Source organism: Biomphalaria glabrata, chromosome 5, assembly GCF_947242115.1.
Source record: "Biomphalaria glabrata chromosome 5, xgBioGlab47.1, whole genome shotgun sequence".
In the NCBI taxonomy this organism is placed as follows: Eukaryota; Metazoa; Mollusca; class Gastropoda; family Planorbidae; genus Biomphalaria; species Biomphalaria glabrata.
In genome coordinates this window covers 53243062-53259213 of record NC_074715.1, presented here as the reverse complement: position 1 = coordinate 53259213, position 16152 = coordinate 53243062, and the positions used below count along the sequence as shown (strand labels likewise).

At 39.1% G+C, this 16152-nt stretch overlaps 1 protein-coding gene across 4 annotated transcripts in view; it reads right to left on the bottom strand.

Moving 5' to 3' along the window:
- Window positions 1-9875, bottom strand: part of LOC106058078 (multiple epidermal growth factor-like domains protein 11) — a 122823-nt gene extending 112948 nt beyond the window's left edge. For all 4 annotated transcript variants that reach the window (XM_056028992.1, XM_056028993.1, XM_056028990.1 and 1 more), the window contains exon 1: window positions 9672-9875. The gene's annotated coding sequence lies outside the window, so the exon portion shown is untranslated. The remainder of the gene's footprint in view (window positions 1-9671) is intronic.
- Window positions 9876-16152: the final 6277 nt, after the last annotated feature.

Here is a 16152-nt window from a genome sequence, read left to right as displayed (position 1 = left end):
AATATTTTTATGAAAAAAACTGCTTGCATAATTGATTTTAAAAAATTAGATTTTTGATTTCTGAAAAGAAAAAAATAGCCGTTGCATCAGAAATTTGAATTGTCTAAAAATATTATGATGTCGGATTTTCACTATCTTTTCTAGTTTACGAAATCTAAACGGGACTCACGGACAGACGGACGGACGGACAGACGGTTGGACGGACAGACGGATGGACGGACAGACGGATGGACGGACGGACGAACAGACATTCCACACAAATAGCGTCTTTTCCACTTTCAGAGGCCGCTAAAAAACTAACAGACATCAATTAAATTATTTTAGCAGAATATAGAAACCTTTTTTGGAATTCCTACTTCACAAATTGTTTACCATAATAGAATCTACATTGAAGTTACATTAGATCATATTTTTAAGAAGATTATTGAACACAAAGTAGATAAATAATAACAGTAACTAAATAAATGGAAACTATAACAAAGAAACATGTGTATAAGTTATAAAGAAATATAAGTCCCATAAGGAAGATACAACAATGCTGTATCCATTTAATAAATTATCTAGCAATAATTATCTACTAATTAACCATAAGTATATCAATAATAAAATTTCAATGGTTTTAATAATGACAATGATTCGTTGAGATTCTGTAACTTATAACTATACTAACTAGTTACAAAACTAAATTATATAGTTTCTTTTTAGCATCTGTCAGTCAATAGGACTCCGTTGGTGACCAGAATCCAGATCACTTAGTTGGGAATGAGAATGCATACAGTTGTGCCCCTTGAAATTGACCAAGGGTAAAAACAATTTAAAAAGTAGTATGCACCCACGTAGGCGCCACCCTGTGACAGTGAAGAGACTAAATCAAGAGTTGATCTACAAGGAGAAGTGAGGCTGGATGGAAGAAATAAAAGATTCTTCACTATTCTAAACACAAAACCACAAAAAACACAAAACCACAAAAACCACAAAACCACAAAAAAAACACAAAACCACAGAAAACCACAAAAAACCACAAAAAACACAATACCACAGAAAACCACAAAAAACCACAAAAAACACAAAACCACAGAAAACCACAAAAAAAAACAAAAAACACAAAACCACAAAAAACACAAAAAACACAAAACCACAAAAAAACACAAAAACCAAAAAAAAAAAAAAAACAAACACAAAACCACAAAAACCACAAAAAAACACAAAAACACAAAAAACAAAAAACACAAAACCACAAAAAACACAAAAAACACAAAACCACAAAAAACACAAAAACCAAAAAAAAAAAACAAACACAAAACCACAAAAACCACAAAAAAAACACAAAAACACAAAAAACAAAAAACACAAAACCACAAAAAACACACAAAAAAAACACAAAAACCACACTGAAATGGAGCATAGGGCCAGCAAACGGAAGCAAAACAAGATATCAGGAAGCGAACACGTGAGAACCCAAGACTACGAAACTAAGAATAACTCTAAAAAATATAAACATTTATAATTGTATTTACATATTGTGTCCTTCTTTTGTTCAAACATTGATCATGTGACGACATCTAACTTCATGATATCTCAACAAACTATGGTATAAAGATTCACGCTTAAAAGTTGATATTTATAATGATACTAAGTTTTATATAGCGCCTCTTTCATGCTTATAGCATAGCAATCTCATTAGTGGACCAGTTGGGGGGGGGAGGAGGAGGTATCTGGGAAAAGGCTTTCCGTGCTGTCTATAGGCACTCAGCAAACACAACTCTGCTCGAGTCGGGTGTCGAACCTCGAGCCCCTTTATGAGCAACCAAGACAAGCCAGGTTCGAGTGTGCTTAGCCTCTTGACCACGCTTCCCACATTTATGTACATTTGATGATATGAATAATAATCGCAATAAAAAAATAAACGAATGTTGCAACACTTATTCTTCACCATCATTGTCCATAGTGTACAAGCGTGTGTGGTCTACAGGCGCCTGCTCTTTCTTCCCTAGCGCTATTAATATCTAGCCAGGAAAACCCAGTGACTTGGCATAATTTAGGTCATTGGTTAATATGCCTGACTGAATGCATGACGCGTTCGACGTAATCATCTTCTTTTTTGAAGTAACGTCTGTATTATATAAGATAAGAAGAAGATAAGAGGAGGGTCTCAGACTGATATGGTACTCACATCTAGTCACATGGCGTCCCCTACGCTCCCCGGAGACGCCTCTGCGGTTAAAGGTGGAAGGATGAATAATTTATTTATAAATAATTTATAGATAAGCGGCATTACTGGAAAGAAAATCAAGACACCCCTTCCTGATACCTGCATTGTATAGATGTGTATAAGTAACAAAACATTTCAAGCCACATGTTTTTTTTTTATATCTAAATAAACATAAATAAACTTTCATAAACTCGCATAAAAGCTCGCTAGTGTTTTGTTCTATTTTAAGATATTTCCTTGTTACGCGAAGAGATAATTTCCCCCTGCGTCAGCGCGAGTATATGTAGCGTGACCTTTTTGTTATCATCTGCAGGGATGGGGATGGGAGGGTGTCTGAAAAAAGCATTGTAAAGATCCCCTTTCAGACCTTGCGATCTATAGGGCAGAGGATGTTAGGGTCATCTGTTTCTTTGGCCAACAGTTAACCAGCTAGGTTTATTTTTCCCAACTCTCCAGGTACCCGTAAGGCTTGGGTGGACTTAGAGGCGCCCTAGGAATACAGAAATTCTAAATCCCAGTCTTAGCCGAGGCTCGATCCCAGGACCTCAGGTTCGGAAGCCAAGCGCTTAACCACTGGGCCCCAAGAGAAAGTATTGACTGCGATGTACTAACTTTCAATATGTGTATGATTCTTAGAAATTTACACTCTCTACACAAGAAATTGTGCTCGGATTCCAACATGTACATGTTCTGTCGATATTTAACAATGTGATTTGACGTTAACAGTCCCTTTTCTTTTTTGAAATCAGGGGTTCTCAGCCTGTGGGTCGTGACCCCCTTGGGGGTCGATACACCATTAGCCAGGGGTCGCCTACGACCATCGAAAATATGGATTGGTATTGTTTATTCTTCTATTGCCGTATGTGTGTGTTTGTGGGGGGGGGGGGTCGCGGCAGAGTGGGGTATTGTAAAAAGGGGTCGCCGAGCTTAAAAGGTTGAGATCCGCTGTTTTAAATAATGGAGACCGCTTAAATGGACAAAGAAAAGTGCATTTTTTTTTATCGCCATCTGATTACAAATAAACAACTTTGCTAAAACTAAACGAAGTAACATGTCTCGTTCCTGTTCAAAGATAAACCCTCTCGGTATTGTTTGATCTGGAGTTTTTCTATCCTTTCCCTAGACCAGCGGTTCTCAACCTTTTAACCCCGGCGACCCCTTTTTTCAATCCCCCACTCTGCCGCGACCCCACACACACATACAGCAATAGAAGAATAGACAAAAACAATCCATATTTTTCGATGGTCTTAGCCAACCCCTGGAAAATCGTCATTCGTCACACAGGTTGAGAACCCCTGCCCTAGACCTTTTAAATGCTCGTCGTGAGTTGATCTATACTAAATAATTTGGATTTCCATAAGGTCAAGATTTCTTTACATGTCTAGACATAGATCTAGTATTTCTTAGGCCAAGACGGGAACGATGCTTGTTTATACTTAGATATTTTTTGAAATGTGTTTTGGTTATTATTGGAAATAGCAAAGGTGAAAAATGTCTGGAGAAACAGCTATTTTTACAAAGCTTATATCAACTGGCTCTGCCTGTCTGGTAAAAATGTTTCTTCACGATATTTCTCCCACACCCATTATCGGGTCAAGTTGAAAGTGCACAATTATTCTTTGTCATCAATTAATCTACAAGTTTACTCTTGAAGTACGGAGTACCTCAAGGATCAGTTCTAGGCCCAGTACTGTTCACTATGTACACATATCCACTCAGCGGTGTCATACGGCCAACCGGCATCTTATACCATTTCTTTGCCGATGACTCACAGTTATACGATTCCTCACTACCCTCAGAGGTGTCGCATCTGGCAGAGAAAATCAGTAGTACCGTTGCAAGGGTGAGCGATTGGATGGTTGAGAATAAGCTCAAGATGAACGAAGATAAGACAGAAATAATTAAGATTGACACTCGGAACAACGTCTCAAAAGTTGACGGCACAGATTCTCTTTTTATCACGAACTGCCAGCTTCCTTATGTCAATGTAGTGCGGAATCTTGAAGTTTTCTTCGACTCAACACTATCTTTCGACCCACACATAAGTCAGCTCTGCAAGGGTCTTTATCTGCAGCTGCGTAGATTTGGCCAGATCCGACCATATTTAACAACGGAGTCAACAAAAACGCTAGCTGGGACATTCGTACTCTCCCGCCTTGACTACTGTAACGCCGTGCTAGCAGGTATACATGATGACAAAATAGCCAAGCTGCAACGTATTCGCCACACTTTGTCATCAGTGTATATATAACAATGAGATGCCCTTGTACCTTAGCGAACTGATTACTTCACATGTCCCCCTCAGAGCCCTGCGCTCAATGGACTCAACGCTTTTAGTAGTGCCACGTTTCTCCCTCAAAAGCTACGGTCTGCGGGCTTTTCCAGTGCACGGACCAAAAGTATGGAACTCACTCCCCATTGATCTCAGACAGACAACATGCTATACCACTTTTAAGAAGAACATTAAGACCTACTTGTTTAAAACTTTTTTTAGATTAGTTTGTCATTTTAGCTGTCGTGTTTGTGTTTGTAATGTTATTACAGCGCCTTGAGCCTACATTTTGTTTGTTAACAGCGCTTTATAAATAAATATATTATTATTAAACTATTATTAATTAATTATTTTGTTTGCTACTAACTACGGAAATAAATCCTTCAGTATTCAGAGATACGGTTAAATATGTAGAAACATTTTTATAGCCTTAGTAACTGAACACGTTGATTGTCTCACAACCCATTCTCAGATCAAGTTGAAACTTTCAAAAATTGTTTTTCTACCCGACGAGACAGGAATCAATTAAAGAATTAACTGATTAATCAATTAATTATTGGCAATTAATTATTTAGTTTGATATCAAATAAAGGAGGTAAGATTCATCTCATTTCTTTGAAACGAGCCGTAGTCGCTTCGCAACTGAAGACGACATTTAGGATATTACAATATTTTTTTCTAATGAAAATATATATATATGTATGTGTGTGTGTGTGTGTGTGTGCGTGCGTGCGTGTGTGTGTATAATTTATGCTAAACTCTCCAATAGCTCTCTATTTCTCCAATGTTCCGGATCTATTCTATGTTATTCTTTTTGAGATTAAATGGAATAACGTAGGCGACCTGATCAGCAGTTAATGACAATCAACATTGTACAAATCCTTTTCTTTTTTTTTTTTTTTTTAATACAAAGCTTATCTAAAAACACTAGATGATTGAGGATTCTATTGAAACGCCAGACTAACATTAGTATTGTATCCGTATATTTACGTAGAAGACCTCGTTTGTAAGTCTTCTCTCTAGCTCACGCGATCGTCTCTACTGAGTAGCGACCAAACAATAATACTCCCTGCTTTTATTTTGCAGTGAGTCACCTTCAAGGCGTAACAAACTGTTAGACAAGGTCAAGGTCAAGGTCAAAGTAGTCTGTGTCAAGCAGACGATCCCGCTGACGTTATTGCCACGATGTATGACCATAGTAATTGCCGGAAATTCTTAGATACAGCATTAAGTCTCCTTCCCCCCCCCTTTTTTTTTTATCCTGATAGAAATGACGTTGTTGTACGTTTCCTGTTTTTTCTTTGTATGTGCATATAGAATTCAGCGGTTCTCAACCTTTTATGCTCAGCGACCCCTTTTTACAATCCCCAGCTCTGCCGCAACCCCCCCCCCCCCAACAGCAATAGAAGAATAGACAATAGCAATCCATATTTTCGATGGTCTTAGGCGACCCCTTCCAAATCGTCAATCGACCCCCCCCCCAAGGGGGTCGCGAACCACAGGTTGAGAACCCCTGTTATAGATCTATGTTTTTTTTATTGTTTATATATATTCTTATATTTAAAAAAAAAGAACTGTTATGATATACAGATATATAAAAAAAGAACTGATATGGTTTATGGCTTAAGATAGTTTCTCTATGAAGAAAAACCTAGCCGATCCTTTTTTTTCTAGATTAATGTAACAACCCGATTCCATAGACATTTACCATGATTAAGGTTTGTGGCTGAGGAGTAAAGCTCTGAACCTGGCGCTTCAGGTTCAAATTCAGTCGAAAACTGCAATATAGTATCTCTAATGTATACTATTCATACTGTTACAAATGACCAGTGACAGGAAGAGGTTAACATGTGACCCCGACGAGATAACACAGCAGCGGGTGTTCCCTGGAATGTACATGTATAAACAGAGACAGGATGTGACGTGTCCTTACATGTTATTCCAAAAGGTACTAGCAATGTCCAGTGACAGATAGAGGTCACAACTTGTGACCCCGGCAAGATGACACTACAGCCAATGTTTTCTGGAATCTACATGTATAAACAAAGACAGGATGTGACGTTTCCTCACGTGTTATTCCAGAGGATACTAGCCGTGTTTGTGCAACTTTGGACAAGCGATTAGGGACTCTATATAAGCCAGAGAGTTAATGTGAAAGTCGGTCGTATGGAGTCGTGAGTGAGTCGTGACAGTTGATACAGACTATGTAAGACGTGTGCGGCTCTAGTGGAAGTGAAATGTGTACGACTCGATGCAAGTTAACTAGGGTAGAGTTAACTGGAGTGGACTACTGTCGTTAAAGTCTATACAGCGAACTACAGTGGACTTGAGCCGTTACAGTCGATACAGTCGATGTAAGACGTGTGCGGCTCTGATTCGGTAGACTTGAGTACGACTTGGTTCAGCTTTGGGAGACCTGTAGCGATACTGGGAAGTGTGTCGTTGGTCTGTTCTGTGGAATACGGCTCTATGCAAGTTGAGAAGAGATGAATTGCAACGAAGTGAAGAGATGCAGTGCAACGAAGTATAGCTAACTGTAAACTGACAGATATTGTACAGTCTTCTACGCTACATGTTACAGTAATGTTAGAGTTAATAGTCAATAAAGTTATATGAAACTGAAAGTTTAGTCGTCAAGTTCTTTACAGTGTTTCTATTTGTGTGCCTACTAGTACATTTAGCCAGAAGATTCAGAAATACGTAACAATACCGTTATAACCCAAGTGGCGGACTGAAAGGGTTAATGTGTGTGCGGCCTACTGACACACATGATTCAGGCCAATCACACAGGTCAAGGGCATTACTGCTAATTCACGCAATATGACCAATGTTATGGTCATGTGACCAAAAAGCCTTTACAGACGAGAGACAAGTGTGTTAGAAAGGACAGTAGAGTCCAGGACAGCAAGGCAGTAAGGACTGCTACGAAGTGAGTCCTCGAAAATGTAGCTGTACGAGCTGTACGAGCTAGAGAGACTTGTAGTGATTAGTTAGGCAGTTCTGTTGTGTAGCAAAGCATTTGAAGTTAGTGTAGCCAATTGTGTTTATTGGCTGTTGTTGATGTAATTGTAAATAAACTGCCACTTTGTTACTTGAGACTCTTGTTGTCAAGTTGATGTTTTAGATGTGTTGTTGGGTAGTGTTTGCAGAAGGCCTGATAGAGAAGAACGTAACAATACGCTGAGGAATTTAAGTGGGTTGGTGGTTGTGCTGGTCACATGACGCCCTTGTTAACCGGACATACAAACGTATAGATGTGCTTTACATCATCTGCCCAAATGAATATGATTAGTAAATGTTTGGTCTTCTTTGTCGTTGAAGTATGCCTGCAGAAAGTTAAGTCTTAGCGGATATCGATCTCAAAAACAACTAAAATTGTAAACATTTCAAAACGCTTGTTACATGACGCATTACGGTGAAAAAAAAAAGTTATTGATTCATGTCTTGTCAGGTTTAATGGATAAGTGTGCAAAGTTTTAACTTGATCCGAGAATGGGAAATGGGAGAAAAAATATGTTGAAACGTTTTACCAGACAGACAGACGGACAGACAGAGAGATTGAGTAGATATAAGCTTTGTAAAAATGAGAAATAATGTTTACCCCTCCTCATGCCCCCCCCCCCCAATCATAGACACACCTGAAAAAATCCTGGTTACGACGGTGTATAAAAAAAAAACCCAATAAATCAGGATATTAAATTTTCAGAAGACACATTTTTCAAGTCCTTAAAATGATTCTAAATCTGCTTCATTTTAATACCGGAATCCCAAATAGAGCTGAAATTACGAAAAAAAAAAAACACACAAAAACTTAAAATAATCTCGAAGTTACTTGAAATGAAATATTGAGTCGTAGAAACGTCACTTGACCTGGTACCGCTCACACTTGTCAAACGTCTTGAGTTCAAGAGGTGTCACATTGTAGCAGGACTAGAATTGACTTCCTTACCATTTGTTGTTTATTATGGTTTTTAATTTAAAATCCACTGACCTATATATATTAAATCTAGTCTGGAAAACGGAACCAAATTCTTATCCGCCATTGATCAACTCACAGACCTATATATTTATAGATTGCAATGTATTAATCACAGACCTATATATATATATGTATATATAGATTGTAATCTATTAATCACAGAACTATGTATTGACGCAAATTCATTAAAAAAAAGGGCATTTCCTGTTAGTTTATATTAAGATAATGTTTCGAAATTCTAGATCGAAATAATTTACGTCTATTAATTTTTGTCATCTTAAGATACACTTAAATAGATTGATTTTGTTTTTACGTATCTGAAAAGTGCAAAATAATAATTATGAGACGAGAGAGTGCTCTTATTTTCGATGTTTAATTACTAGATCTATGTTACATAGGTTAGGGTTGAAAAACAACTTTAATTCTTATGATTACTTTACAAAACAACTCCTTGTTTCATCTTTTAAAATTGTTTTTCCCCATTTTTGTAGTGTTAAAATATCTCCATGTCCAGTCTAGATATAATATATATAGGTCTGTGATTAAAACGAATTGCGTCATGTTGTCATGGTGCTATTTAAAGAGCACCCAAACATTTGCGCACCAACTTGTGACCAAGACAATAAAAAACATAGATAGGACGATGTTGGGACACGGTTACTGGGTGGTCAACCGTGACACACGGTCAAGAGTTGGGTATCGAGAGTGAGGGGACTTGGGGGAAGTGACGAGGGTGAGAAGAGAGGAAGTCAGCGAGTGAAGTATGAGATCTGTATATAACGTTTGCCGTGTATATATGTTATGTTGAAATGTTCACAATTAAAAAGGCACTTAAAACGTAAAGGGACTTGTTTCTTCACAGACGATATGTGCCATAATGCTAAGTGTATGTGTCACGAGCAGATGAAACTATTAACCCTTAAAACGCGTGCTGTAGTTTAGCCTCTAAAAACATCAGAATTGTGTATGCACTCATTGTAAAACAATTCAGCACTCTAAGGGTTAATCATACACCAAACAGACTCATATATATAGTATATTATGAGGACTTTAACCTTGATTAACAATTAATAATATGTTAATAATAATCTCGTATAATTACTCTATTTGTAATCCTCCTCTTCTTTTTCCCCTTTCCACACGCATTCGCACCATTCCACACTCACTCTATGCTGCGCACGTAACAAGTATGGTCCTAAGGAACTCACCAATTATCTGGTCGCAGGACTTTCTCTGAATATCGCAGCCTTCATGGGAAAACACAATAAAGTATTTTAATCCGATATAGTGAAATAGTGATCCCGTCAAAGAATGAACTTGAATAATAATCCCATGAATTCACATACTATTTAATAACTTATCAAATAATCTCGATTCCTCTCAGTTCTATCCGAAATATATTTCTTCTTCTACACAGTTCAAGTGTGTGTCTACACGAGCTATTCACACACACACACAGGAAACAAGACATAACCAATATCACGTGATAATGCTGACCTATCCATATGTGGCCAGTGTAAACAAAACAAAAAAAGTTATCATGTGTACTAATAATTAAATCAGGGGGACGTAGCAGGTTTACAATATTATGTTTGTAGCGTCTTATAAATAACAGACATTCCTTCTTAACAGAAGATAATAACGTATCAAGGGTATCCATGTGCCAATCTAGCCTTGCACGCTAGTTCCCCATTCAGAACTTGTTATTCTATAAGGCAGATGGTGTACAGGTCACCTGCTTCTGCGAACGAGGACATCATGTGGTCAGCACAACGACCAATCGCCTTTCTTTTCTCCGTCATGTTGATCATTAGAGATGGGTGGATGCGCCGAAATTGAAAGTCAGTCTTCGGCTGGATTCGAACCCTGGACTTTCCGGTTCTGAAGCCAAACGCTTTACCACTCAGCCACCGAGCCTCCTCTGTTGAATCAATGTTTTTTTTTTTTTTTTTTTTTTTCAGATTCAGGTGATTCAAAGACCGCGTCACAAACCAAGAAATTAGAGATAGGATTACAACAGGGATTGGATCCCATGACGACCTGCTAACTATCGTAAAAAAAAAAACGCAAGCTTACAATCCCTGGCCATATTACAAGATCTTCGGAGTTCGCAAAGAACCTTTCATCAGGGAACAGTACCAGGTAAAAGACGAAGAGGCAGACAGGGTTAGAGAGAGCAACATAAAAAAAATGGAGGGGGCCTGACATTCAAAGAGGTTCTAAGGCAAAAGATAGAGAGGAATGGAGAAAGACGGTCGACGAGTCTTGCATGGTGTCCCAACTAGCCAATAGACTTTTATAAATTATTTCTAGCATAGTGTAAGAGATAAGTTATTCGCGGAGGACGCAAAAGTAATGGCACTAGAGGAGCTTCAGTCACTAATGTCCCGCTTCTCTCAGACCCCGCAAAGAGTATGGGCTAACTATTATCAAGTATTTTTAAACGTGGTGGGGCCAACTGATACATTATCATCCTTCATCTTTATTGATTGAGGGGCGCAGAACACTGGGATTTTAAAATTCGGGATTTTTAGGGTGTCCCTGAGCAGTAGCGGCCTTAGGGGGTGGTAAATTGGGCAACCCCCCCAGGCCCCGCGCCTGAAAGGGAAACCCGGCGATAGGAGATAAACTTGATCACTACACATTTTTCTAATAAAATCCGATGTTTAAATTAAAAAAAAAACTCTTTGGATAGGTTTTTTCCGCCTAAGTGTTTTATAGGGTACTGTGCATAGACGTCGTGCGGCCATGGGAGTATTTTGTAAACTTTTTAAACTTGAAAGAAAAATCTTTATTGCAGGACAATTGCAATACAGTATATAATGCACTTAAGCGGCCAATAGTATGCCAACAGTACCTATGTACTGTTCTATGATTTGTAACAAGATAAGGCCCACAGCTTAGAGGCGGGAATTGTTATAACAATTGTTGGAGACGGATTAGCCCGTCAGCTTGATGTGGTACGGTATATTTAGTTTACCCTTACAGCACAGGGCCCAACACAAGACATTTGCCCAGGGCCCGCGGGCTGCTAAGCCGCCCCTGCCCATGAGTCAACGCAACTCTAATGGGTACCCGACTTTAAGAGGGAAGTAAAAGGGTGGTCGTGGTGCTGGCCACATGACACCCTGCTCGCTAACCAGTGGCCATTGAAGCAGATAAACTTAACATCATCTACCCCTTAGCGCGCTCAGCTTCTGAGCTTGAGGTACTGGGTCCGAGTCTCTTTGAAGTCTGGAATTTTGAAATTAGGGATTTTTTAGGGCGCCCTCTGAGTGCACCCAACTCTATGAATTTAATTGGAGAAAGTAAAGGCGGTTGGTCGTTGTGCTGGCCACATGACACCCTACTCGCTAACCGTTGGCCATTGAAGCAGATAAACTTATCATCTGCCCCTTAGCGCGCTCAGCTTCTGAGCTTGAGGTACTGGGTCCGAGTCTCTGTGAAGTCTGGAATTTTGAAATTCGGGGTTTTTAGGGCGCCCCCTGAGTGCACCCAACCCTATGACTTTAGTTGGAGAAAGTAAAGGCGGTTGATCGTTGTGCTGGCTCCACGATCATCATCTACCCCCCCCCCCCCCCGTGGATCGCAAAGGTCTAAAAGGGGAACAATCCTTACTCTCTTTAATCTCCATGACCGGAAGGAATTTCCAGACGTTGTTCAGGATTCTCTGGCTCTGCCAGGCGAGATAGTTGAACAAAAACATCTTCATAATTCAACACAGTAAACTGACCTTGACAAACGAATGCGTCTGCCTCAAAGTACTCTGACATCTTACCTCATTCTAGAACTTTTCCCGCAGGCGGGAAAGCGATTATCACATGTTTTTGGTGTGTGTGTGTATGTATGTGTGTGTGTGCGTGACTTTATTTTTACCATCTGCCGATTATTCACTTCGAAAAAAAAAAGAAAACAGCGATAAAAAAAAGTTACATCTTCTTGTGTGATGAGTAATGAAAAGTCTAGACGGGGGTGTGGACACGGGAAGGGGGGGGGAGGGTGGACCTGGAGAAAGCATTCACTGTGATGTAACAACTTTACAATCTGTTGTGTTATTATTTTTATTTTTACTGTATAAAAAGCTTACACTCCTTACATTTACATAAGCTGACCTCATGTCCCAGGATGTAAATATTTACACAACATGATTAGACACCAATATTTTTCTTTCTTCTAGATGACAAAGTCGGGGCTTCGTGACGGAGTTGCAACAATTTTATTTTTTGTTTCACCACAAAGCACAATGGCTACAAAGGCAGCCGAAATTATAAATAGATCTAATAACAATCCACACGTAATCCAGATGAAAATCTATGGCCATATAACAAGATCTTCGAGGCTCGCAAATACCTTCCTTCAGGGAACAGTGGCAGGGAAAAGAAGAGGCAGACAGAGAAAGCGAATGGACGGGCCTGCCATTGAAAAATAAGGAAAAAGATAGAGAGGAATGGAGAAAGATGGTCGACGACTCTTGGATGGTGCCCCAACGATGTAATTGACTAAGGGGTAGGTAAAGAGATAAACTATATATATATATTATAAACTATATATTGTTACGTATTTCTGAATCTTCTGGCTAAATGTACTAGTAGGCACACAAATAAAAACACTGCAAAGAACTTGACGACTCAGCTTTCAGTTTCATATAACTTTAATGACTATTAACTCTAACAATTCGTCACTGTAACATGTGAAGACTGTACAATATCTTTCAGTTTACAGTTAGCTATACTTCGTTGCAATTCATCTCTTCACTTCGTTGCAATTCATCTCTTCTCAACTTTGCATCGGGCCGTATTCCACAGAACAGACCAACGACACACTTCCCAGTGTCGGTCCAGGTCTCCCAAAGCTGAACCAAGTCGTACTCAAGTCTACCGAATCAGAGCCGCACACGTCTTACATCGACTGTATCGACTGTAACGGCTCAAGTCCACTGTAGTTTGCTGCATAGACTTAAACGACAGTAGTCCACTCCAGTTAACTCTACCCTAGTTAACTTACATCGAGTCGTACACATCTCTCTTCTACTGCTTCGCACAGTAGACAACAGTAACGACAACAGTACCTACGACTTCATACGACTGACTTTCACATTAACTCTCTGGCTTATATAGAGTCCCTAATCGCTTGTCCAAAGTTGCACAAACACGGCTAGTATCGTCTGGAACAACACGTGAGGAAACGTCACATCCTGTCTTTGTTTATACATGTAGATTCCAGAAAACACCTGCTGCAGTGTCATATTGCCGGGATCCCAAGTAGTGACCTCTATCTGTCACTGGACATTGCAAGTACCTTCTGGAATAACATGTAAGGACACGTCACATCCTGTCTTTGTTTATACATGTACATTCCAGAGAACACCCGCTCCTGTGTTATCTCGCCGGGGTCACACGTTAACCTCTTCCTGTCACTTTGTAACAATATATACATAAAGTTCGTCCATCGTGTTTCGATGATGCCCACTTTTGTCATCCAGGGGGCAGAGGACTTCATGTGGCTGGTGAGACCTATGTGAGCCCCGAATGTTCAGCTGCAAATTGTGCAGGTTATTCCAGCTGGAGCTAGTGTCACTGGCCTTGCTTTTCTTCTCTGGCGCTTTTCTTCCGCCAGCGCTGTTCCCTTTTCATCAGAAATAATTATAACAATAATAATGAATAACAATACCGCAACTATGAGATCACGTGATTCACAAACAGTGCAATTGTAATCTAGCACCTAATTACAATCCAAGCTATCAACAGAGCAACACACAATATGAGTATAATAATGTCTTTAATGTAATAAAGTTATATATTAAAATAACAATATAGAATTGTATATTTCGTAAGATTAGTTGGATTTAACTTATGAAAAATGGCAGAATTAACTTAACGAATACACTGAAGCTTTAAAAAAAATATTCTTACAGATCTAGAATTTAACAGTTGAGCAAATGTTTTAACATTGGGACTGAAATAATATGCGTTCTTTCATTTCTAATGCCTCCATTGTAAATGTACCGGTTTCTCTTAAATCATCTAAGTACCCCACACAGTCAGACTGTCTTTCTAACCGATGCGAAAACAATCCTCTCAAACCTGGAAAACTCTGATTCCTCCTATACAAAACGACTCAGGACAGCACTTATAAAGCTCAACAACAACAACAAAAAAACTGTTATTCAATGGATACCAGCACATATACAACTAGAAGGAAATGAGAAGGCTGACACACTCACCAAGAGTGGGAGAACTAACTTACAATTAAACAATGCACTCTATCCAGAAGAAATGAAGAAATTAATAGTAAATAAAACAAGGTTACAAGGACAGACGGACAGACAGGCCGCACAAATCTAATAGCGTCTTTTCCCCTTTCGGGGGCCGCTAATAAATGAGAAATGGACAAGTTCTCATTCGAATCACAAGAAAGATGACGCCTATTATAAGCTATCCTGACAAGATCAACGTCTAATCTTTCGACTCAGGACACAACAGAATGAGACAACATACGTACCAAAAGCTCAAAATTGGAACCAGTGAAATCTGCCAATGTGGAGTTTCACCAGAGAATGCTGACCATGTCCTTGAAACCTGTTTTCTTTACCAAGAGGCCCGTACAAGATACTGGCCCCAAAACACCCCAATAGAAAGAAAACTATATGGAGAGCTCCCTGATTTGGAAACCACTGCGCAGTTTATCTCATATATTGGTCTAGTCGTCTGAACGCTCCAACATAACAATGAGAACGAGGAAGAAGAAGAAGATGTTTTTAAGTTTAACTTCAGGATCATTTCATCCACTGGTCACTTCATCCCCTGGTCATTTCATCCACTGGTCATTTTATCCGCTGGTCATTTCATCCTCTAATCCATGAAATAACACTTTAATTAACGACCAAAATGTATGTGTGCTTGTATGTGTCGAGGGGGAAAGGAACTTTGTAAGACGTGTCGTTCCAATAGGCTCACATATCAAAAGTCTATGTCAGAGAGCATTACAATTCTCAAAGAGAAATAAAAACAAACAGTAGAATCCAGAATGAAAGAAAGTGAGAGAAAGAGAGAGAGATAAAGAGAGAGAGACAAAGACAGAGAGAAAGATAGAGGGAAGGAAAGAGACAAGAAGAGAGAGAAAGAGAAAGAGAGAATGAGAGAGAGAGAGAAAGAGAGAGAGAAAGAGAAAGAGAGAGAAAGAAAGAAAGAGAGAGAGAAAGAAGGAAAGAGACAAGGAGAGAAAGAGAAAGAAAGAATGAGAGAGAGATAGAAAGAGAAAGAGAAAGAGAGAGAAAGAAAGAAAGAGAGAGAGAAAGAAAGAAAGAGAAAGAGAGAGAAAGAGAGAGCGAGAGAGAAGTATAGTGTGTGTGTGAGAGAGAGAGACAAAGAGAGAAAAAGAGAGAAAAAGATAGAGAGAAAGATAGAGAGAAGGAAAGAGACAAGAAGAGAGAGAAAGAGAAAGAGAGAATGAGAGAGAGAGAAAGAGAGAGAGAGAAAGAGAAAGAGAGAGAAAGAAGGAAAGAGAGAGAAAGATAGAATGAGAGAGAGAGAAAGTGAGAGCGAGAGAGAAGTATAGAGTGTGTGTGTGTGAGAGAGAAAGAGAAAGAGAAAGAGAGAGAAAGAAGGAAAGAGAAAGAGAGAGAAAGAAGGAAAGAGAAAGAGAGAGAAAGAGAGAATGAGAGAGAGAAAGAGAGAGCGAGAGAGAAGT